Raw genomic sequence first — 25,244 nt, forward strand, 5'->3', positions numbered from 1 at the left:
ACACACCTGCAAAAATTAGCCACAGGTGGGCCAAAGGGGATGGGGATAATGAGACACCTGACTCAAATTGGTATTGTCTGTCCCCCAGCAGCCATGTCTCTACTCACTTATACAGTTCGTAGAGCTATCTGTCCTGGAGTGATAGACAGAATTGCTCTTGTGTGATGATGTAAAGTGATCACTTCACTAGCATTTTCAGAGTTGGGGTTGCACCACTTCTGGAGTTCGCCTCGAAAAAAGTGTTTGCATCAGATTCACAGGGTGCAAATCTGGTGTGCCTATAAACACAGCTGCTGTGGGCATCTTGGAGCTAATGCCAGGTAGGCACAGTTGCACACAATTCTACAGTAGAGGCAGGATGAATGTGCTGGCAAATGTGGAAGTGCAGGACTGTATAAAAGAAAGTACTTATATAGATCGAGTCAATATGTGCTCTCCATTTTGTCCATTTTAGAGCACCTGCATTTGCAGGTGCATTCATATACCCCTTTTAAATGTCATTCATCACTCCTGTGAGCACCCCAAATGTAATTTCATACCATTTTGTATATCCATTATACTTTATACATAACAGCAGACATGCATATTGTACCTACATTTTTATTTTAAATCAGCTGAATATTTACATTTTTTTTTCAAGTATGAAACTTGATCATAAATGTTTATTGTAACATAAATAGGGGCAGATTTACTAATCCACGAATTCAAATCCCGAATGGGAAAAATTCGGATTGGAAACGAAAATTTCGCAAAGATCGCAAATAACTCGAAAATGCTTACATAAAAATCGTATAAGTCTCGATAATATCGTATTGGCGATCCGAAAGTCACGAAATTTTCGTACCAAACCATTGTAAACAGCGGTAAAACTTTTCCGATTTTTTTCGCGCAAGCGTACGAAAAATTCGGCGAAAATACACTCCAAACGTTCGTGCTTTTGTAAATGTGCCCCATAGTATTCTAGAGAAACAATAAGAAAACCCCTTGTAGGTTGGCACAGAATTAACAGAAAGGTTATTATTGCTCATTTCCAAAGATGTGATGTATTTATGTTTTAAAACATGTAAATGCTAGGGTTCCTTACCACAGCAACAGTGGCAGCATTAAAATCCTTTTTTTTCAATACCGGTTTCAGGGAACTTGTATCTTTCATCTGAGTCTGCAAAAAATCTATTTCTTAACAGAGTTTAATGTAAATGAGATTTCCGCTGACCTGAAAATGCCAAATAATGTAGACATCATTATAATCACTGAACTCCTCTTAAATCTCACAAGTCTAGTAAAGATGAGTGGGCATCTTTTTTGACAAAAATATATAAAGTTCATAGGAGTTTCGGTTAAATAACATTACAGTGATCAGGACAGCACAACTTGCACTGAATTTAATGTATTTTTTGTTAAGTGTGGAACACAAACAAAAATGTAACATACCAAAGAAGGAGTACTATAAAAATATATAATACACTTATGTGTCCTCAACTTATAAAGTAACTTAATACTGTAAACGCCAAATGTTCAAAAACAGTTAACTACTAGAGCTGAAATCACAGAAAAGTGTAAAGCTGATGGACACAATTTAGTGTATCAACCCTCTTGGATCTCAATGGGTTCTTTAAGGGCGAAGACACATGGAGCTACTTGGTAGCAGCTACAGTACTTGTCACTGCTCCAGAAAATACCCCGCCATAGACAATTGCCTCTGCTAAAACATTCATAGAGACAATGATCAGTAAATGATCAGCATAGTCTTTTTTTTTTTTTTGACCTCGCCTATTTTGACTTGACAGTGCCCAGTTTGATGTGACAGCGCCTATTTTGACACAACCGTGATTTTTATTGACGCACAACAAATTTTTCCGCAGCAAATTTTCACACAAGTTTTGCAAAACAATTCGCCAATGGCCAAATGCAGAAATTCGCTGCAAATCTATGCCTGGTGAAAAAATTTGCTCATCATTATCCATGTGTTTTCACCCTAATAGGATGTGTTCTCATATAAGAATATTGTTCACCCCAAAAAACTTGTCTTTCATTAGCCCTAAAACTCTTGCCCACTATTATAACGTTAAAATAAAGGAAACATATTAAACTCAAGTAAATAAATAGTAAAGAAAACTTGTTATAAAAAGTTTAGTTTGACATTATCAAGCTCTGATGAGACACTATGGGGCAGATTTATAAAATCACGAGTTCGAATTCTGAATGGGAAAAATTCGGATTGGAAACGAAAATTCCTGAAGATCACAAATATCACGAAAATGCTTACGAAAAAATTGTATTAGTCACGATAATATCCGCAAGTCACAAAATTTTCGTACCGTACAATTGTAAACAGCGGTAAAACCTTTCCGATTTTTTCGTGCAAAAATCGACGAAAATACGCTCGGAGCGTTCGAATGAACGCTTTGGTAAATGTGCCCCTATGGGGGTGTTTTATAAATGTTTGAGGGTTTATTTCACAAACAAGTTTTTTTTTTAGCTAAAAAAATGTCAAATAATGTCTGATATTTATTAAGGGAAGAAAATTGAATAACTTGAATGTAATACTTTGGCATCTAAAAGGTTGCACGTTTATGGAGAGGGCAATAACAAAACATGCTATACTGCTTATTGTCTTATTTGTGGGGTAAACAATACCCAAATATTCTATAGCATGAGCAACCTAATCATAAGGAGATGGATTTAGTACCTTAGTATAATGCCAATGAAGACCTTGTATTATGAGTATATAAGACTTTTTAGCCTGATAGTTATTTCTATATATATTTTGTGCCTGTGCTTTACTTTTCTGATACTCTGTTTTGAGAATGTTAAACTTTTAAATGTGTGCCTAATTATCTTTGTATCTTGGAATTAAGCAACAATCAGCAGTTCAGTTATGGGACTGCCTGTGGGTAATATGGAAATTCATTCAGTATAGGCAGAATTGTAATAATATTAACAAAAATGTAAATGTTTTCACATTTTTAGGAAGATTTCTACATGATGATTAGACATTCTCCCTAGATGAGTGTCCCTTCATTTCTAATTTAAGTCCAAATACTGGATTTCCTTCTCTACAAATGTCTGAAGTATATAACTACACAATAAAGTTCACACACAAATGTCAGTACTTTTCAAACTACAGTACATGAAATGTTTTCTAGCTGGCCGGGTTGCTTACACAGTATGCTCTATTGTTGAGAGTAGCGTAATAGGATGTAAGTCTGCTCCACCTGTAAATAAGGTCTGTCTGACGATGTAAGGGACCTCTCTAAATTGCAACAATATGTACATTAGATTAAAGGGCTGGCACAAACATTTGTATGGATTAGCAAAGAATAATAAGTACTTAAACCATTATGTGTGAATATAATAATGATTTATCTGACAGTAAGGTTACATGGCAGTAACTGAAAACTGGATTATAGAAACTAAAGAAAATAATCTTACAGTTACACCAAAATAATTACCCCACCAGGACTAATTAAGATGCACTATTCTACATTTTATTTGAGAAGATGACTTCAAATTATTTTACAATTCAACAAATATCTCAGAATTTATAAACTCAAGAGATGGTAATAATGGATGATAAGAAACGCTATACCAAATCTGATTTTAACAGTTGTTTGAGGGACCTTTCAGCTAAAAGGTCTTATAGCCTTTTGAAAAACTATTAATTATGCTGCTATTAGAAATCCTATAGCTAATTCCCTCCATACACCCCATAAAATGTCCAGACAGATCACTTTGTATATTATCCTCTAAATCATTCTTTATAATCTGTAATCTTACATTTTGTTGCTTGTATTGATAATTCATTTGTGAGGTCATACTGTGTTTGTACACCACAATGGCCAGCACTTGTAAAACAATATTATCAAGCTAAAGTCATAATATTAGTTTTAGTTCAATGAACAGAAACATCAACACTGAAAAGAAATGATTTCTATTGACGTACCAGTTATTTCTAATCTGCACAGTGAGTGGTTCTTTATTAATGCGCTATGTGTTTTTTAAATACTTCCTGATATGAATGCATTTCACTTCCCTTTCTAATTTTGTTGACTGTGGAAGTCTAATGTTATATTTGTTTGTTTTTCAATTTTTTTCATTATTCAACCTCCCCCACCCCCAAAACATAGACAAAAAGTCACATAAGCAGAAATACTTCAGAATTATGAGAAACAAATATTTTTTGATAATAGCAAAGCAATGCTTAGTGCACATTTATTAATCTTCGCACTTCTGTCAGTGGATAATTTTTGTACTATTTGGTTCTGCATATTGATGAGTGATTTTCTTTTGCCGCGGATGACAATTTTTGGTCACGGCAAATTTTTCTGTTCAATTTTTCACAATGCCATGCACACTTCTGTGATTAATAGACTTGAGAAGATGGAGAATAACAAAGGCATTTTAGGAGGTGGAGTCTTTTCTCCAGGAGAGCTGATTACTTATACTAGTTTTTGTACTAGTGCAGTGTGCAAAGTGCAGATTTCAGGTGCAAGTCAGCATGTTTTTTTTTACCCACAATGCAGTTTTTATTTCTGTAATACCCGCATAACTATTGCACCTGATGTGTCAAAATGCATATATTGATGCAATTCATTTAAGAATAAGTAAGCCTTTTTTTCCTATTAATAAAATTACTCTAAACAGCTTCCCAGAATTGCCTACCTTTGTCACTCTGTTCTTTCTGACCTGGTTCCTCAGTTACAAGCTGCTCGATTCCTCTCCTTCCTTGTTCAAAGTGAAGCCCCACCCCCACTTCTTGTTCAGGTCTCTCATCAAGAAGAAAAGCCCTGCTAATGCGCAGACTGGCTCCTGCTGCCTCCAGGCATGCGCAGAAGGCTCTCCACTTCGACTACAGGTAGTCGATGTAATGAGAGACCTGAACAGGAAGTGGGGGCGGAGCTTCACTCTGAACAAGGAAGGAAAGGAATTGAGCAGCTTGTAACTGAGCAACCAGGTCAGAAAGAACAGAGGGACAAAGGTAGGCAATTCTGGGAAGCTGTTTAGAGTAATTTTATTAATAGAAAAAATAAGGGTTGCTTATTCTTTAAGGTACTTGCATCCAAATATGCTCCTGCACTTCCACATGGTTTTCAGCATTTCTATCTTTCCTCTTTTGATGAACAGTGTGAAACTGCCCTTATTGATACTGGGACATCCTACCACAACCCTACCTGGTAATAGCTCTTGGGTTCCCCCTTTTAATGGGCAAACCAGACTTATGGTCAGTGAATCGAATGAATACTCGATGCAGAAGTAACAGCACCCAGTTTACATGAAAACAAAAGTGCAATTTGGGACACATCTGCAATTAGGGTTGCCACCTGTTCAGTTTTGACCTGGACAGCCCGGTTTTTGGGCTGGCTGGGTCAAAACCTCCTCCCTCGCTAACATTGGGCAATTGCCATGTCATAGTCCCACCCCATGACATCACAGACCCTCCTCTTCCCTGCCCCTTGACTGTCATGATTTTTATGGTTTACTTTTTATTTTTATATTACACTGTTTACATAGCAAATAATTCACTCTACCATTTAAATTTGAACCAACAAATGTATTTTATTAGTTGTAATATTGGTGTGTAGGCAGCCATCTCAGTGCATTGTGCCTTAGTCTGAGCTTTCAGAAGGAGCCAGCACTACACATTAGAACTGCTCCTATTGTTTCTTCTACTCCCATGTAACTGGAGGAGTCCCAAGCCAGGCTGCTGGGAGGGGTGTGATATCACTCCAGCTTGCAGCTCAGCAGTAAAGTGTGACTGAAGTTTATCAAAGCACAGGTCACAAGACTGTGGCACCCTTGGAAATGAAGAATAGCCCCATGTGAAAGTTCAAACTTAAATATAAAAAAACCTTTGTGTTTTTGAAAAACAGATTTCAATGGAGGATTCTGCTGGAAAAGCCGTATTAATTGATGTGTTTTGAAAAAAACATGTTTTCCAATGACAGTATTCCTTTAACACATATTTATAAAGTGCCAACATTTTCAGCAGCGCTGTACAATATATTAGTGTATACACAGAACATACAGATTTACATACATAGCAACCATTAACTAATACAACAGGTGAAGAGGGCCCTGCACAAAGTAGTTTACAGTCTAAAAAATACCTTAATAAATTGCACACAATATTTATTATCACCATTTTGGAGCAGACACATTTGCAGGAGGATTTGCAAATAAACCCTACAATGTTGCATTGCATTGCAGTTTCAAATTTACAAATAATGTTATAATCATTAACATTTTAGAATATATATATTAGAAATGTGCTTAAAAATACGTTTTTTTGGGTGGAGATCCCCTTTAAGGTTTGGAAATTCTAATTAGCTATCGATATTAAAGTCTCGTAAAACGATGCAGAATTTTTAGCAACTTTTTAATTGCATTCAGTTCTTTAAATTGTTGAATGTCTGCAGTCGTCAACCACAAACTATGGAACCTAAACTAGAGAATGTAATTGGCAATCAGTATTTCTAATTTACATTGTCAGTTTAGGTTCTTTTGATTTTACTGCTGCTGCCAGGAGCTGTACTTGTGAAACTTATTAAAGGGGACCTGTTGTCCAGATATAAAAAGCTGCATAATAAAAGTCGTTTTCAAATCAAACTTGAAAGCCAGATTCTTTTTTATTAAAACATCCATACCTGTTATAAACTCATTTAAAAATATCAGTTGTCAATGATATATTACCTACCCCGCCTCTATGCTTGAGGTGCAGCAATCACTTTCACTTTCCATTCTGCACATCCTAAATGCTCTTACATTCTTGTAGCATTGGGTGAACCCATGGACACATTTAAAGATGATGCCCCTTGATCTGCTGGGGTATTCCAAAATTTAACCTTTTACGACCACTATGAAAGGCTGGTGTTACATCTGAAATGTTAGTTCACCCTTGGCAATAAAAGTAATCTTTATTTTCTTAAGACCTGCGAGAGCGGCTTCCAAATTTTATATATATATATATATATATATATATACAGAGATGTGCATTTTCAGACAGAGAAAGAGACAGAGGAGTGCAGAAGAGTGTCCATATTTTTTTTATTTGGGTCAGAGATCCTGGGGATACTCTATGGGGCACATTTACAAAAGCACGAACGCTCCGAGCGTATTTTCACCATTTTTTTCGGGCGTCCGCACGACTTTTTCGTACAGCGCACGACTTTTTCTTACGGCGCACGACTTTTTCGGACGTTTGCACAAAAAAATCGGAAAGGTTTTACCGCTGTTTACAATTGTTCGGTACGAAAATTTAGTGACTTTCGGATCACCAATACGATATTATCGTGACTAATACGATTTTTTCGTAAGCATTTTCGTGATATTTGCGATCTTCCGAATTTTTCGTTTCCAATACGATTTTTTCCCATTCGTGATTCGGATTCGTGGATTAGTAAATGTGCCCCTATGTATGTCTTCTGGTTTTGTTGATATGTTCCATTATCAGCTTCACGTGTAGATTTAGGGAATGATTCAAAGATAAATTTAAGTGTAACCCAGTATTTTAATTCCATGTAGGTAACTGCATAACCAGCCACTTTACTATTGTGAACTAAGACTACTGAGCTTTTGTTATACATGTGATCTGGTTGAGTCAATATGCATGAACATTTTGTGAATTAAATTGGTGTGCCTGTAATGCTCACTTCAAACTCCATTAAAGATCATTTGCATGAAGTTCAGTTTATCTAGCAGCATATTATTATAGTCCACAAATTTCTGAAGAGATGCTAGAATATTGAATTGTTCAGGCTAGCAAATTGGAGTTGATTGGATTAATGCATTAATTTAGGCATAGTGTGCCCTTGCTTACATCCATTATGGCCTGGATTAAATGGTATTTAAATTGTTAGAATATGCCCTTGATAGTTATATCACATATCTATACCATAAAATTAAATATTTAACACTGTGTAGGAAATTACAGGTGGATGGGTTGATTCAAAAGAGTTTAAATTATGTATCTTTAGCAAATTAATTATATGTGTGCATGTGTGTAGTTTGCATACTACCATATGACATGTTTTAATAATATTTCTGTCTATGAATAAGCTTAGTTACTAAAATATACAGTTTTTTCACATTGTTTTTCCGTGTACTCTTTCCTCTTTGTTTGTTTTTCTCTTTGGTGAATATTTGTTTCCTTATAAGGTTAAAATAATTGTAGGTTTAAATAAGGTTTAAAATGAAGATTCATGTTTTAAAATTGGTTCAAGAAATTTAGAATATAGATGTCATGGAAGACATAGCTTTGTAACTTAACATACTCCTCATACAGAAGTGTACAATGGTGACCACCATCTGTATTCTTATCCAGAATTCCATATTGGTGGTAAAACAATCCCATTGGGTTTATTTAATGGTTAAATGTTTTAGCAGACTTAAGGTATGGAGAGCTGAATTATGGAAAGATTCCTTATCCAGAAAACCCCAGGTCCCGAGCATTCTGGATAATAGATCTTATACCTGTATATACCGTATATACTCGAGTATAAGCCGATCCGAATATAAGCCGAGGTACCTAATTTTACCTAAGAAAACTGGAAAAACTTATTGACTTGAGTATAAGCCTAGGGTGGGAAATGCAGCCGCTACTGCTAAGTTTTAATAATCAAAATAAATACCAATAAAATGACATTAATTGAGGCATCAATGGGGTATATATTCTTCAATATTTATTTCAAAGAAAAACAGTAAACTAGCTCTGTAAGCAGAGAAGAGGGTCAACAAAAACAATATGAGTACTACCCCACGCTCATTGCTCATTGGCAAACTGGCAGCAGACCCAGTCCCGGAGGAGATGTAAGGGGAATTAAGTATTGCTAGTGGGAGCCTAGGCCAGGGCATTGGAGGGTCTGGTTGCAGGTGGCCTAATTTGCACACAAAGGAGAGAGGGTGCTAGTCTAGAGGGACCCATGGCACCCGACTCGAGTATAAGCCGAGGGTGACTTTTTCAGCACATTTTGGGTGCTGAAAAACTAGGCTTATACTCGAGTATATACAGTATGTATCTGATCAGGCTGGAAATATTTGCCATGATGCTTCTTTAGACTTGAACCAAAGGGAGGGGTGGCGGGCAGGTACAACAGAATGTTAAACATTTAAGCATAAGGAGTAGTCTGATACCTAACATTCCATCAGGATTATTTAAATAAAGACATACCTGGAAATCTTCCGAACACATAAGTATCATTTTGATCTTCAGTTATGCATTATCCTTTTTTATCCTTTTTTATCTCTTTGATTTATAGTGATACGCAAATTTGAAATTTTGATCGAATTTTGTCACCTGTTTCAAAAAAAACCCCCCATAACGAAACGTGGAAATTTGCAGCAAATCCATGCCTGGCGAATTATTTCGTCAATCACTAATGATTTACCTATATAGAACTGTATTTTGAAAAAATATACCCGAACTATAAGGATATTTGTAACAGATGCAGGAGGAAAAAAACTGTTAAAGAGATTCTGACACCAGAAGTAAAACTTTTTAACATTTATCAAAACATTGTGTATGCAATTGATGTTTTAACATTACCATATCTGATCCCCCATGTTTGTCTATGAGGAGGCTGCCATATTTTTGCAGCAGTAGTCCGTTAGTAGAGACTATGGGGCTGATTCAGTTAAGGTTGATAACGTTTATCACATGCTTTATTGCATAAAAAGTCATTTCGCATGCGTTAATGGCATATCGCATGCGTTAAAAAGCGCATTACAGCAATGTGTTATTTTTAGTGCATTGAGGTAGTTATCAAATGGAAAGTATACTAACGCGTGATTCACAAAAGCATATTAAGCATTAAACACGCTAAATATCGCGATAATCTCTGTGAATATTAACACCTAATTGGGGGAGGCGGTACTTAAAGCACATTGCGATTTTTGAACATTTGTGAAGACAAGATGGAGTTTGCACTGGGATTTTGATGGATTTGGAAGAGGATCAGCAAGTATGTGAACATCCTAGAGTGATGCATTCTAGAGTTTTCAGGGAAAGGTCAGCTCTAGAGGGCTTAACTGAGCAGGAAATAGTGAGGTGCTACAGGCTAAATAGAGCAGCAATAAACAGCCTGTATGAGGTACTGGAGCCTTACCTGCAGTCACTAACATGCAGAAGCCACGCTGTTCCTGGCATGGTCAAACATCTGTGCTCCCTGCATTTTTTGGCCACAGGAAGTTTTCAGAAGGTTGGAGGGGTCTACGAGTGTCACAGCCCACTTTCTCATGGTTCCTTGGCCAGGTCCTGGATGCCATGCGCTCGGTGTCTGGAGAGTAGTAGTCAGCACAACACCTTGTGATTAATTAGAAGCAGCGCAGGTTCCCCAATGGGCACTTTCCATCGGCATATCCAGGTATAGAAGAACAGGAACAACACCTCTTGTCTTTTAAATTAAAATGCCTTTATTGCAAAAAATGTTGGGGCAATTAACAGCAGCAGCGATGTTTCAGGCCATATCTGACCTTTTATCAAGCTAATTGGCAATTACACACATCACCTTTTATACCCTGTGCACCATCTAGTGGATATACTATCAATTACAAAAATGCGCTCGGTGTATGCCAATTACATTTCATTTCCCATCAATAGAAATGAGTGGAACACCGTGAAAAAGCAGTTCTGTAGTGTGAATGGCATCACCAATGTGTTAGGTGCCATAGATTGCACCCATGTGGCTTTAAATCCACCCCAAGACAGGAAGCATATATTCAGAAAACTGCAAAACCTACCATTCCCTGAATATCCAAGTGGTGTGTGACGCACGCATGAACATCAGGAGCATTGTGGCTGGCTTCCCAGGCTCCTCACATGATGCTTACATCCTAAGGCAGTCCGGCCTTTATGATGCTTTTCAAACCGGACAAATGCCTTACGGGTGGCTGTTAGGTAAGTATTTGTGTCATGTCTAGCACAACTTGCCCACATTTGCTTTCTGTCTCCCACTGTCAAACCAGGGCCTGCCTGCCATAAGCATGGTTTGCAATTGCAAAAGGGCCCTCTTTTGACAGTGGGAGAGTCAAAGCAGCTACTTGTAATGTCAGCTAGTGTCTCACACTGTCACATCTGTTGCAAAAGGGCCCTCTTTTGACAGAGGAAGACTGGAAGTAGCTTATTTGTTTTCAGCATCTTATTACATCTTGTTTTATTTCAGGAGATGCTGGCTACCCTTGCTCTAGGTGGCTGATCAACCCCCATTCCTGGGGGCGATATTCCTGTCCAAATCATATATCCCGGCGACACCAGTGATGCTGTTTCCGTGGATGCATGGCAGAAGCTGCTCCTCATAGGTGGTGTAGTACACCTTTTTTGAAGGACCGCCTCCAGTTCCAGACCTAAAGAAAATATATGAATACTTTTATTGTGTTGCCTACAATAAGCAATCTCATAACAACGTGATCACTTTTTGTTAGTCATTGTTCCCCCAATCAATCCCCTTTCTTTCAAGTGTAACAATACTAAGGCATTCTCTGACACAAACCCTACTAAAATGCTGCAAGTTGCTACTAAGTGGTCTCGCTAACTCCCATCACTCTCCCTTATATTCTGGATTAAACACTGCTTCCACAATAATCCTCCTTCATAAAGGAGAGTACAGGGCATTAACTATTTTGTGAAATATTATTTTAATTACCCCCCTATTTACTGTCTTAATTTGTTGTTGTACTCCACAGCTTTTAGGACATAAGTAGCGCACATAATGATAGGCGTGCGTATGTACGTATGTATGTACATACATACATACAAGTAAAGAAAGCAGGAAAGAAGCCAAAAAAGGAAGGAAAGACAATAAGCCAAAAGGAAAAGCAGATTGAGGAGAAAAGCAGATGAGCAAGTGTTAAATAGAAAGATGAGTGTAAGATATTTAGCTATATCTGAAGTCTTCTGCAAGTTTTTTCTTCAGGACCCATTTGATGTCCTGATATATTTTTTTACAATGTTGGACACTCCACAGACAGACCCCGACACTGTTCACATGGTCAGCTATGTCATTCAATGCCCTGTTTTTAACAGCTGTAGCTGTTTTTGCTGCATATTTGCCGATTATTCGGTCATATACTGGCACAAGCTTTTCAATTAGAGCCTCATTCTCAGATTGGGAAAATTTAAGATTTCTGAGCCTGCTCTCCTGCTTTTTTTTCTTGGTTTGGGTGATGGGGGGGGGGGGGTCATGTGGTACATGACGCGTTACGCCTGCACGTTAATCTTGCGTGCGTAAAATACAGTGTGCTTTGTATAATACAGCGTGCTGCGAAAAATAACGTGCGCTGCGTAAAATACTGCACGTAAACGCTCATCGTGAGTTAAATAATGCAAAGAACATCTTAATTTTGACACGTGTCCTTTTAGTGAATCGAGTGTTAAGAAGTGATAAAATTTTTAACGCATCCTATAAATAGCGCTCGTTTTATCGACCTTTAGTGAATCGGACCCTATAACTTACAGGTTGAGAAAGGACTGTCAGGTTGGCAAAATAGTCAGGTTTAGGAACTATAGGTAACAATTACTTACAAAAGCAGCCCTATTGTACTACAGGTATCGGACCCCTTATCCGGAAACCCATTATCCAGAAAGCTCCAAATTACGGAAAGCCTGTCTCCCATAGACTCCATTATAATCAAATAATTAGGATTTTTAAAATTGATTTCCTTTTTCTCTGTAATAATAAAACTGTACCTTGTATTTGATCCCAACTAAGATATAATTAATCCTTATTGGATGCAAAACAATCCTATTGGATTTAATTAATGTTTTATTCATTTTTTAGTAGACTTAAGGCATGAAGATCCAAATTACGGAAAGACCCCTTATCCGGAATACCCTTGGTCCCGAGCATTCTGGATAATGGGTCCTATACCTGTATAATATTTTGAAGAGTAGTTTGTAGTGCCAGTATTACTTTAAGAGCATGCCATTTTTTTTAAATATATTCTTTATTTAACAGTATATGGGGTGTATAATGAAAAAATAAAGGGTCTATAAAGCACAGATCCAGATTTTACTCACTGTTTAGATACCTTTATTAATTCGGCTATATTATAAAGTGCCTATGGATGTGTACTAATTTCTCAGCTTTGGAAGGGAAGGAGAAATGTCAAGTCATTTTGTGAATAATTTTGTTTAATTTTCCATTCTGGTTGTATAAAATGTCTCTTTTACCCAGTCACCCCTGCAGATAAGATCAATGATGAGGTAACCAATACAACTGCTTCTAGAGAAGTTTGTACCCTGCTAATTTCAGCTATATTCATAGGGAATATGACACATATTCAGAAACACAACACAGTTCAATAAGTTAGATTTGGTGCAAAACCTGATTAGAGGTTGAAAAAATGCTTTGATCCAGCACCAAATAAATTCTGTTTGTGGAGCTTTTCTTCTCCTGCTTATATATTTAGATAAAAATGTCAGCATATATCGAAAAGAGACATAGATTTTACTTGGAACTCTGTGCCATTTTTATGATCCACACACATCAATTATTTGTGGTTCACTAAATAATTCTATTTTGTTTCACTTAGCCTTCCTGATTACATTATTGTAAAAACTCTGTTTAACTGCCGTTCTTTAGAAGAAAAACAAAATGTGCTGTTTATCACATTTATAAAGTGAACTTAAACATGTTGTTTAAAATAAAGACTTTGGGGCCGATTCACTAAAGTCTGAAAAACTGAGTGTTATTTTTAACATGCGCTAAAAATATTATCACTTCTTATATTTGGAGAATTAACGATCGATTCACAAAAAGGACACTTGTCTGAATTAAGAAGTGATTTTTTTATCGTTATTTATGTGGCAATTACATATTTTTAAGCAATATTTTACAGCATGCAATATATTTATATGTTATTTTGTAACATGCGATATTAGCACATGCTATTACGCACGTAACCAAGTCAGCATGAAAATGTGGGCTGTAACACTCCACCATATATCCCTACAACTTTCTGAAAACTTCCTGTGCCAAAAAAATAAAGAGAGAACAGAAGTTTGACAATGCCAGGAACAGCATGGCTTCTGTGTGTTAGTGGCTGCAGATAAGGCTCCAGTACCTCATACAGGCTATAGATTGCTGCTCTATTTAACCTATAGCGCCTCACTATTTCCTTGTCTGATAATCCCTCTGACTGCAAACTCCAAGTTGTCTTCACAAATGCTCACAAACCGCAATGTTTATGGAGTAACACCTACTCCAAGTAGGTGTTAACATTAGCACTGATTATCGCCATATTTCATGCTTTTAACACTTAAAATATGTCTGTGGATTATGCGTTGGTATTATTTCTATTAGATAATTGCCACCATGTGATGTTTTTTTGCATTCCTCTGGATCAACTAGAAGTTAGGCAGGTTATATATACTGTAGACATTATGGTTGAACATCATGGACGTACGTCTTTTTTCAACCTAACTTACTATGTTACTACAATGCTTTGCGATAATTGAGCTCTTTGCGTGTGTGATATGAGTACTAATGCATGCAAAATTACTTTGATGAATCTGTACTTAATTAATGAACACTTTTTAATTCATAAAACTATGTGTTAAGCGTTAATGGCCTTTAGTGAATCGGCCCCTTTTTCTTTTATCTTGTTCTCATGGGCGTCCACAGAAGGGGGCAAGAGGGGGCACTTGCCCCCCCCTGGAAAAGTAGCAAAAAAAAACAAACCTTACTCCTTTCTGCACTGTCTCCTCAAGCCCGTTTTGCTGTGCTCCGATTGGATATTTCTTCTTGTGGATTCTCCAATCAGAGCACAGCTTCCTTGACAGACAGTAAAATTGACCAATCAGAGCACAGATGCACACACGGATCGGGAGATTTTGTAAACTGGAAACAGAAATGAAGACTGAAAAGTAGAATCTGCAGCTGTAACTTTACCTAAGAACCAACTCTCAACTTTTGCTGCAGATTTCATCCCACAGGTACTATACACAGGCACTATACGCAGGCACTATACACAGGCACTATACGCAGGCACTATACCCAGGTACTATACGCAGGCACTATACCCAGGCACTATACGCAGGCACTATACCCAGGCACTATACGCAGGCACTATACCCAGGCACTATACGCAGGCACTATACGCAGGCACTATACCCAGGTACTATACCCAGGCACTATACCCAGGCACTATACACAGGCACTATACCCAGGCACTATACCCAGGCACTATACACAGGCACTATACCCAGGCACTATACACAGGCACTATACGCAGGCACTATACCCAGGCACTATACACAGGCACTATACCCAGGCACTATACCCAGGCACTATACGCAGGCACTATACGCAGGCACTATACGCAGGCACTATACGCAGGCACTATACCCAGGCACTATACCCAGGCACTATACCCAGGCACTATACGCAGGTACTATACAGTTCTAAAGAATCACTAGCTGACATTAAATTGTTTTTTGCCTGACCTGACATCTATAATAATTTATAATCTATCCCCTACCCTAACACATGGAGGGTAAGTTAACTCTTTCCCTCTGAAAAAGCTCATTGTGTGTTTATATATTTGTTGTTGTTTTTTGCACTTACTATTTTTTTGTCATTGTTTTGTTCATTTATAGTAAGTTACAGTGGAGCCAATGTTGTGTATCAGTGCCAGTGTTATAGTGCCAGGGCCTGAATATCTGCCATCAGTACCCACTGCCTCTCACTGTATATAATGTGCTGGGTTTGTAAATACGGACTGCGTCTCACTGTATATAATGGGGAGTCAGTACCCACTGCCTTTCTTGCTATAAAACTAACATAAACACATCTAAAGGGGTGGTTCACTTTTAAGTTAACCTTTAGTATGTTATAAAATGGCCTATTCCTAGCAACTTTGCAATTGGTCTTTCTTATTAATTTTTTTGAATAATTTGCCTTTCTCTTCTGCCTCTATACAGATTTCAAATGGGGGCCAAAAAATATTGCTCTGTGAGGCTACAATTTTATTATTATTATAATTTTGTATTACTTATTTTTCCAAGTAGGCCCCTTAACTATTCATATTCCCATCTCTTGTTTAAACCACTACCTGGTTGCTAGGGTAAATAAGACCCTAGCAACCAGATAGCTGCTGAAATACCAAATGGAGAGCTGCTGAACAAAAAGCTAAATAACTGAAAAACCATTAAAAATAAAAGTGAATTCGAATGCGAACTACCCCTTTAAGCTAACTGATCACAAACACAAATGTTTGCAGATCCCCTAACAGAAGTGCGCGTATGAATACTTTTACATACTAAACATTTTAGGGTAAAAAAAAAAAGCACCCCCCGCACTTTTGTACAGTATCCCTGGGAGTCAGTGGGAACGGCAAGAGGTAGTTGGGAGGTTAACTTTTCACGCCAGCAGCGAATCCACTAAGTGTCACATTAGCTGTAGGTCAGTCTGTGTATGGGCCATCTTTAGCCTCCCCTAGTATCATCCTGCAAAAAAATATATATATATTTATATATATATATATATATATTTTTTTTTTTTTGTCTGTTGCAGGATGATACTAGCTTACTTGCCCCCCCCTTGGAAAATTTTCTGCGGACGCCCATGCTTGTTCTGCTAAAAAGTTTTATTCTATTATTATGCTGCTTGCACCAGCTGCTTGATCTGTGCAGGTAAGCTTGCAAGCAATGTTAAACTGTGGCACCATACTTGTTCCAAGTCTCAGTTCAGTGTAAGATTCCATATAATAATTACATGAGATGATAGTTACATGAGATATCTGTGGGCAATTTAAAGTTGCTTAAGATTCAGGAGTGTTTCTATGTTTAAGAGATAGAATAATGTTCTCCCATTTTTTTCATGCTAATTTACTACTTAAGGGCACTCATTAACTTTACAGATAAGATTTCAGTCTTCTTCAACATTGCAACTGGAATAGCAGCGATTCATTGCAACATACACATACAACCTGCCCACAAGAAAAAAACAAAGGCACACAATAATGTGTGTCCTTGTGTTTTACTTAACAACTGAGCAAGAGAAAATGTTGGTGTAGAGATTCCCTATAACCTCTTACATACAGTATAACTGATCTGAATTTACAAAGCATGTAACTAGCTCTGAATCTTTTTCCATTCTCTGATAAACTCCATTTGCTGAAGCAGATGAACACTGCCTAAAAACATGGAAGTGGTAGTTTTGTGGCTGAAGTGTAATATCCACACTGCTGCATTTCTTTGTGTTAGAATGTATGCAACATCTAACAGGTTTATATGTGTCACAACATAGAGCAGACTAATGAAAGAATAGTGGTTAGTGAAATTTTAGAGGTTGAAATCTATTGTATGTGACATATTATGTGATACATTAAAAATATTTAATGTATCGTCCATAGCCACAAAAAAATACAGTAAGTAGGTATATATCTGTTATACCATCTGAAGAAAGCTGATAACTGTTCTATGCCCATGTCACGTAAGCCTCCTGCAGTCTTGTGAGCTCTTGGCTATGTCATGTTGCTCTGTCTTCTGCAAAGATCTGCAGAAACCAGAGTAATAAGCGCTTTCTAGTAGAATTATGAAATAGGTCACAAGTTCATAGAGAAGGTGGATTAAAATGGATGAGATGCTCACTGTGTGGAACCAGAAATACAAAACTGCAATTTATCAAGGAATCTCAAGATTTTTTTCTTCATGCTACCTCAGGCTTGTTTTGTCACCGCAGTATATGTGTATGGTTTTATATATATATATATATATATATATATATATATGCACAAACATGCCGCTTCGCTAAATATGATTTATTAAAAGTACAACATGACTGACGTTTCGGCTGTGATGTGACATGACAAAATAACGTGTATATATATATGCATACTGTATATATATATATATATATATATATATATATATATAAACTATGAAAATGCTGTATTCCATTAACAAAGAGCAAAAAATTAAAATATGCCATGCAAATACCCAGTAAGTAGCAAGTCAACAACATGGGCCATGCAGTAAAAATCTTGAATTTATTTCTTTAGCATTAAAGACAGCTTCACATGGTAAAAAGAGTAAAGTTCATATCAAGAATAACTTACAACAAGCATAAATGTAATCTGAACTATATTTTTATATTTATTTGCTGCAGGTAGCCTTTCTTGTTGCTTTGCTCTCTGTCAGTCCTTGTCTGGAACCTCTGGGGGGCCTTTACTTTGAGCGCTACTTTACTAGGTGTTCATTTGACGACTCAAATGAGCATTATGTAATAAAATAAATAATTTGCTCCAGGATTCATAATTCATAAAGTCTAATAGTGAGAGTGAGCCTCTGATTGTTGTTATAGCTTATTACAAGAGAGTAATACAGAGATGTTTAGCTAGTTAGGGGTTGTAGAGTTAAAAAGGAAAGGCTTTTTTTTTGCTTAATTCAGTATAACTTTATAGATGTATTTTCAAGTGTAAAAAATTAATTTTAAGCTTTTTCATTTTCCTAAAAAATATCACTTAAATCTTGGCATTTACTTTACTGCCCCTGATTTGCTTGTAGAAGCTGTTAATATGCAGAGGGATTAGGCATTTGTTATTTTAAATTCAGCAAAAAATATGACTCTCAGAAGCCAGAATCTAATTTCAAATGTCGCTACAGGTTTGTCAAGTATACATCAAGATACTTAACTACAAATAGCTTCAATGCACTAAAAAATAAATGTTTGCTTTAGTTATTGAAAAGACAGAGTTAATACTTTACAAAACAAAGCTTAATTTTTAATATGCTGCACTGGCCAATAATTCTTAAGGGTCACAGACAAGAAGTATGAATGATAGCAGATGAAAGTGTAGTCATCCATGTGTGAAGGAGGTGACCGAAGAGCATGATTTCCCAGTAAACAACCCTCAACTCCTGAGTGAAAAGGGAGCTTTACTAAGCCACTGAAGCTAACCCAGCACTTGCAAAAATTTAAAGCTACAAACAGAGGTCTTTATTTTGAAACAATTTTCTTGGTTAAGATCACATCAACAGCTAAGAAAATACGCTTTTTCATAAGTCAATCTTATTCTGTCAGTGTTGTCTCTCTCTATGTATGTTTAATTTAATGATGTATTGCTTCTTATGAAGCACAGGTTTTAGGAAACTGTGAGCATACTAGAATAAATACAAAAAGGTCACTTGCCTGGCATACATACAAGATTTGCCCAGTGTTAATAATACTTCTGGGGGAAATAATTTGCCAGACATAGATTTGTGGATTTCCGCGTTTTGCCATGGGAGGATTTTTTTGAGAAACGGGCAATAAAATTTGCCACGGGAAAATTCGCTGCAAAAAAATTGTTGCGTGTCCAAAAAAAATGTTTTTCAAAGATTTGCGAGTTTTATGGTAAAGTGAAATTAGGCAGATTCGCTCATCACTACTCTCTAGCAAACAACAGAAAAAAGTATGTTTGCCCACCAGGTAGTGAAAAGGGAGGGGTTACTCAATTCATCATGCCAGAATTACAGGCAAATGCAATGTTCTGGGTGGTGTTAAAATGTCTCTTTATCAGCGGATCAACAAAGTTTCTGATATGTTTTGCATGGTTTATAAAAAGCGAAATTCCAATGGAATTCAAGGCTCCCTATCCACAATTCAAATATTTTTAAGCAAAATAGCTTCTGTAAAGAAAGACTGCTTGCAAAGGTATACATATATAATTTTTGGTAGTCACTAATGTTTGGTTCTACTAACCCTTAACAAGGTTATAAACTATTGTCATGTGTTTTGTTAGCATGAAGTTTGTAAATAATTTAAGTGTTTCCTGATGAAGGCAGAGTTAAAATCTGAAATGTAATTTAAGATGTTCAGACTAATTAGCCACTGCTTAAACACAGCTGTAATATCATCAACGTAATTTAATATAAATAATTCAGACTTAAATTAACTTTCTCAATTTTCACAGTAATCATACTTAACCAGCCCTACAACAGCCAAAGGCAGATTAAAGATGATGTAGGTTTTCATTAGGCAACAGCTGTAGTGCCAAAGGTTACCTGAACAAGAATGAAACTGTATATTTTTTATTTAAATTCAGAACTATATTCATAAGAAGAATTTTGTAGTTGTTCATGTTCATTGTTAATTTAATTCGTCCTTTTTCTCATGTTTTCTTGTTTAAGTTTTCATGCTAAAGTTTTGTTTCAGTGAAGGGAACTGCAAAGTTGATTTCAAACACACTCCAAAAAAGAGGGCCTCTGTTTTAAAATCCATATTTTTACATTAATTTGTTTGGTATAATGGTTCATTCATTTAAACTAGTCCTTTAAAGAGACAGCATCACATTTATCCCTCTTTATGGCATTAGTCAGTTTAATGGCACCAGTGATACCGCTAATGGAGAATAAATGCACAAGCCCCCTTCATGAGTCTCTGATGCCATCAAATCTGAACCCTACATTTGACCACAGCTTTAACAAATATCCAGTTGTTTAGCTACAATAATCATAAACCAGGTGAGGTCTGGTCTGCAATTTTAGTTTTGTTTTAGGATGTTTCCTTAAATAATTTGCAACATTATAAGGCAAAGGCTTATCACCACAGACCTCAGATGTTTTTTCTGAAAGATTCACTAAGACTTACCACAGTACTGCTTTGGTGATGCTTGTGGCTACTGAAACAGTGGTATTAGCTATAGATATATAGCCTTCATAGACTATGGGGGACATTTGCTAAACATTGGACTCAACTTGAAAAATTTGAGTTTTTTGTGATTTTGACAATTTTTTTTAGTAAATGTTAGATATTCGAAGAAATTAGCTTAGTCAAGTTTGAAAATGTAAAAAAATGAGTAATTATAGCATTTTAGTAAATGTGCCTCTATAGGTGGCCATATACAGATTTGGATTTATACAGAAGTTGCCAAATGAGCAAATCTTCTCCCAATATGCCCACCTAAGGTGGTCCTAGGGCCAAATGATTGAATTAAAATGGAGAGCATAAGTGCCGGAGAACTGTGGACCATATCAAAGAGCTGATGTGGTCCGATGCAATGGGAAAATCAAACGTGCCTGATTGACACCTGCCCGATTTTTAGCCAGATATTGATCAGAGAGGCCCCTTGGGGACCCTATACAGGAGCAAATTAGCTGGCGAAATGGTCTAAATGACTCTAAATTGGCAGCTTAAATTTGCCACTTATATGCCACCTTTAATTTACAGTAGGCAAACAGATAGATTTACTTTTAAGACTTAATAAATTCATGAAATCCAATAATATGGCACAAAATATTTCATGTTAACATTATGAAAGCTTAAGTAAATAGTTATGTATAGTTAACAATATGACATTTGCAAGTAAGAGGAACATAAATAGCTTGTACCAGCAATGAATGATCCCAAACTTCTAGAATGTTTATTCAACCATAACCTTCTGTGACCACAGCCCTACTATTTCAGACTATGTACAGATCAATGATTTCACCTCCGATGCCATCTTTAGCCAGGACAATAGATGATGTACTTGAGGGTAATTGTCTTAACATGTGTTATAGTCTCTCCTTGTCTGACACAATATGGGATTGGCTAGACCCAGTTTACATAACACTGTAAATACCATCCATCTAACTTACTGAATTTCAACTCCTTAACTAAACAAAGTGTTTGTAAACACATTTTTTAATCTGTCTGTGATGCTGCCCTTCATGCTAATAATTATGCATTAATAAAAAAATTAGCACAGTAATACGTATTTAGAATATAATATGGTATCCACCTTCTGCAGTCGCTAATATTATAATGAGCCTTCCTATTTTACTATGTTCATACCGCTTCAATAAACAGATAGCATTGATTTTCTTTGCTGCTTAATAGCAGATGTTCTGTATGGGTTGATAGAGAGCCAATGCTACACGCATAACTGTTATTTATTACTGGTACTGGCACAAAAACAAAAACAAATTAAACTGTTAAACACTGTGCAATTTGAAAGTCACCTTGACTATTCCCTTTATATTTTAAAACAAACTAACAATATAAAGGTTTCTGCTTAGTTGTTGAAAATAATCGTTTAGAAGTTATACCTTTGTACTTTAAACATTTGTCTGTCTGTTATGACCTGATTATTTTTAATTATATCAGTCATTATTGTTGGACTGGAAACTAAAATGTAGGGGAAGAAATACATACAACATTAAATAAAACTAGTCATCACTAGTGATAAGTGAAATTTTTCGGCAGCCATGGATTTGAGGTGAATTTCTGCGTTTCACCACTGGCAAATTGTTTTGCAAAATGGGCATCAAAAATATGACGCGCAAGACAAATTTTTTTTTTTGACATGTGACAAATTTTTTTGCTACGTATCATTTGCCATTTTGCATTTTTTCCTGGACATTATTGTGGCATATTATAAATACAGCAATGATCGAGTTTAATTCAAATTTATACCATGTCGAGTTTATACGGCTTTCAAGGTCAGTAAAAAAACAAATTTTAGTGAATCAGCCCCTTAGTGTTGGAATCATTTCTGCTATTGCCATAATCACAACAAAAACATTTAAGGCTATGAAACTAAGGAATTAATATGTGTCAGTTTTAAAAATACATTTGTAGAATTCCTGTCATAATAAAACAAAATCCCACCACTCATTAAACTGCATCAATATCACAGAACTTCTGCAGTAAAAAAGGTTGAAGTGTCCTCCTATGTATCCAAAGTAGTACACAATTGTATCACTTTTTAGAATATCTTAAGCACTGGGTCCTAATTTCAATTCCAGCCCAGCCAGCAATTCTTATAGCTGAGTTAAGGGGAATTCTTGAGAACGTTCAGGGCATCTTGACACGTTTTCATGGAATATAAGGAAGCTGCCTTTTTTATCTTTCCCTGCTGTAGTAAGTACTTGCAATAAGTGGCAGAGGGCAGAAATACATCATAATTGTGCTCAAGCATGCACTTTTCATGAACATCCTGTTACAAGTTAAGAGTTATTCATTAGAAAACGATATTATTTGACATAATTCTTTCTGGTATAATAGAAATGTTGTTATATTATGTTATGCAATATTGCTAGCATAGACAATTTCAGTATGTACAACATATTATTTAAACAGATTTAAAAAGTTATATTTCTCTAAATTTTAATGATATAAGATACAATGGTTTGTTGTTATTCTCACATCATGCTCCAATTATAATTCTCAGTTTCTAATTTATGAAAATTGATGTATTTGTATTTTGATTTCTATAATCCTCTTAATGGCAATAATACAGACAGAGACTTACCTTTTCCTCTGTTTAAATACAAGGATTTAGCTTTTCTTTTTTTTTTTAATAAAAAAAACAATTAATAAGAGAAACACCATAATCCTCACACATACTGTAATCTGTTAATAGGTGTAAAGGATTGCTCAAAAGAAACTCATTAAAATCACCAACTGTCCCTTTTTCCTTTTTATAGCACCCCCTTTTTTAAATATAGGAAGGGTATTGTAATAATGTGACTTAAATAAAATCTTCTAATAACAAATATTACAAGTTTGCTTTAAAGTAGTAGTAGAAGTGTTCATATTATTATCATTTGGTTCCACGCTATAATGGAACCAAATGACTCCATTTATTCAAGATACTTGTGTCCAAACATATTCATATATATGTGTAATTGTGGTATGTATCAATGTGCCCGCCAAGTCTGCTCAAATGAATTGTGTGCAAGGGTTCCGTGGCTATTGGTGCCCTGGTATTATCTATGCCCTGGGCATTTCAGGACTCCCACCACCTTATAATATAGGTTGACATCAAAATTATTTTATGGATTACAGATTGAAGTTTAAAGCACCGTCATCTTCCTACTCATGTGCTCATAAAATAACAGTTTAGAGGAAGCAACAAATAATATTGTTTTCTCTGTGTATGATCAGTTTTAACATATATTGGCCTAGCAGTGGACATCTGGGACAGTCTTGGCACTTTATATTCTCAAAATGGTGGATTACTCATCAGGAGTACAAGCAGGTTCAAGGTTTCCTGCAGCCTCCTGCAATGGGGTTCACTCTTATGGTCCTTCACTATCAGCTATGAACTACATACTCCTTGATTACCTTTGGGGTTGATGAAACAATGAAGATGAAAGAATTCCAAGCTCATTCCTTAAAAACACTAGTGGTGGAGGCTTACCGTATAGCACTGGTGCTGGCAACTACAACAACTCTTGCTACTTGATAAGTAGGCCTTTAAGAGAAAATTAAATAATTGTTTTCAGTGCCTAGAGCAGTGGTTCTCAACCTTCCTAAATCCGCGACCCTTTAATACAGTTCCTCATGTTGTGGTGACCCCCAACCATAAAATTATTCCTAAGACCATCAGAAATATGTGTTTTCCGATGGTCTTAGGCGACCCCTGTGTCATTTGATCCCCACAGGGGTCCCGACCCACAGGTTGAGAACCACTAGCCTAGAGAGTACTCAATAATGCTGGAAATATTTGTTATCTGTTTGGAGAACTACAGAAGAAAGTGAATACTCACTGATCATGATATCTCTGCTATACAATGTAAACAGATGAACAAATTACCAGTTCACCAAGTGAATAGACATGGCCATTGTTTTAAGAAATCTATAGTGACCCATAGGGATACTGAACCATGTTGCAGACCCTTCCAGCTTGGCTGTCAAAATGCAGATATTTCTAATATTTGGAAACTTCATGTATGTGCTTCCTCTGAAACATACTTATGAATTTATAATAGAAATTGTTGGATACTTTTTCTAATGATTTGAGGACAATTTTTTCAAAAAAGGCTGCAAAATTCTTGTGAATTGATGTCTAGTTGGTGACTGTATTAGACAGGGCTTGTTTGAAGGTTCTTCAGTTGAAGAACAAAGAAAAACAGAAACTGAGTGTAGGTAGAAACTGGGGAAATATTTTGTTGGGCTGTAATAATCAAGATGCTGCTTGCAGCATAGAGATTCTTACTTTAAATTAGCTTCTCTGTGCCAAGCAGCTGCCAGAGGGTTCTTTTAAGTGCACTTTGTGTGCACACAATTGGCCTTAAACTTGCTTCTGGCACCTTCAGTCAACTACATTTCATATGTGAATAACAGGCCCAAGAACATAAAAAGCTACCTTAGCTGTAATTATATAACTCTTTCATACATTCTTTCATACAAACACAAACAGGCAGAGCTAGCAGCCGCACACTAAAAGGATGATAAAGTGTGTTTTACTATGTGACATGCATCCACAAAAGTGAACAAAGTGCTTATTTGCATGTATCTGGGAATACTGTACTTTTTATCCTCCAGTAAAATTGTATCATTTAG

General features: G+C 36.3%; 1 protein-coding gene across 1 annotated transcript in view; it reads left to right on the forward strand.

Annotated features, from left to right (window-relative positions):
- grin2a (glutamate receptor, ionotropic, N-methyl D-aspartate 2A) overlaps window positions 1-25,244 on the forward strand; it is a 303,301-nt gene that overhangs the window by 187,693 nt on the left and 90,364 nt on the right. The gene's annotated exons all lie outside the window — the stretch shown is intronic.

This window comes from Xenopus tropicalis, chromosome 9 (assembly GCF_000004195.4).
Source record: "Xenopus tropicalis strain Nigerian chromosome 9, UCB_Xtro_10.0, whole genome shotgun sequence".
In the NCBI taxonomy this organism is placed as follows: domain Eukaryota; kingdom Metazoa; phylum Chordata; class Amphibia; order Anura; family Pipidae; genus Xenopus; species Xenopus tropicalis.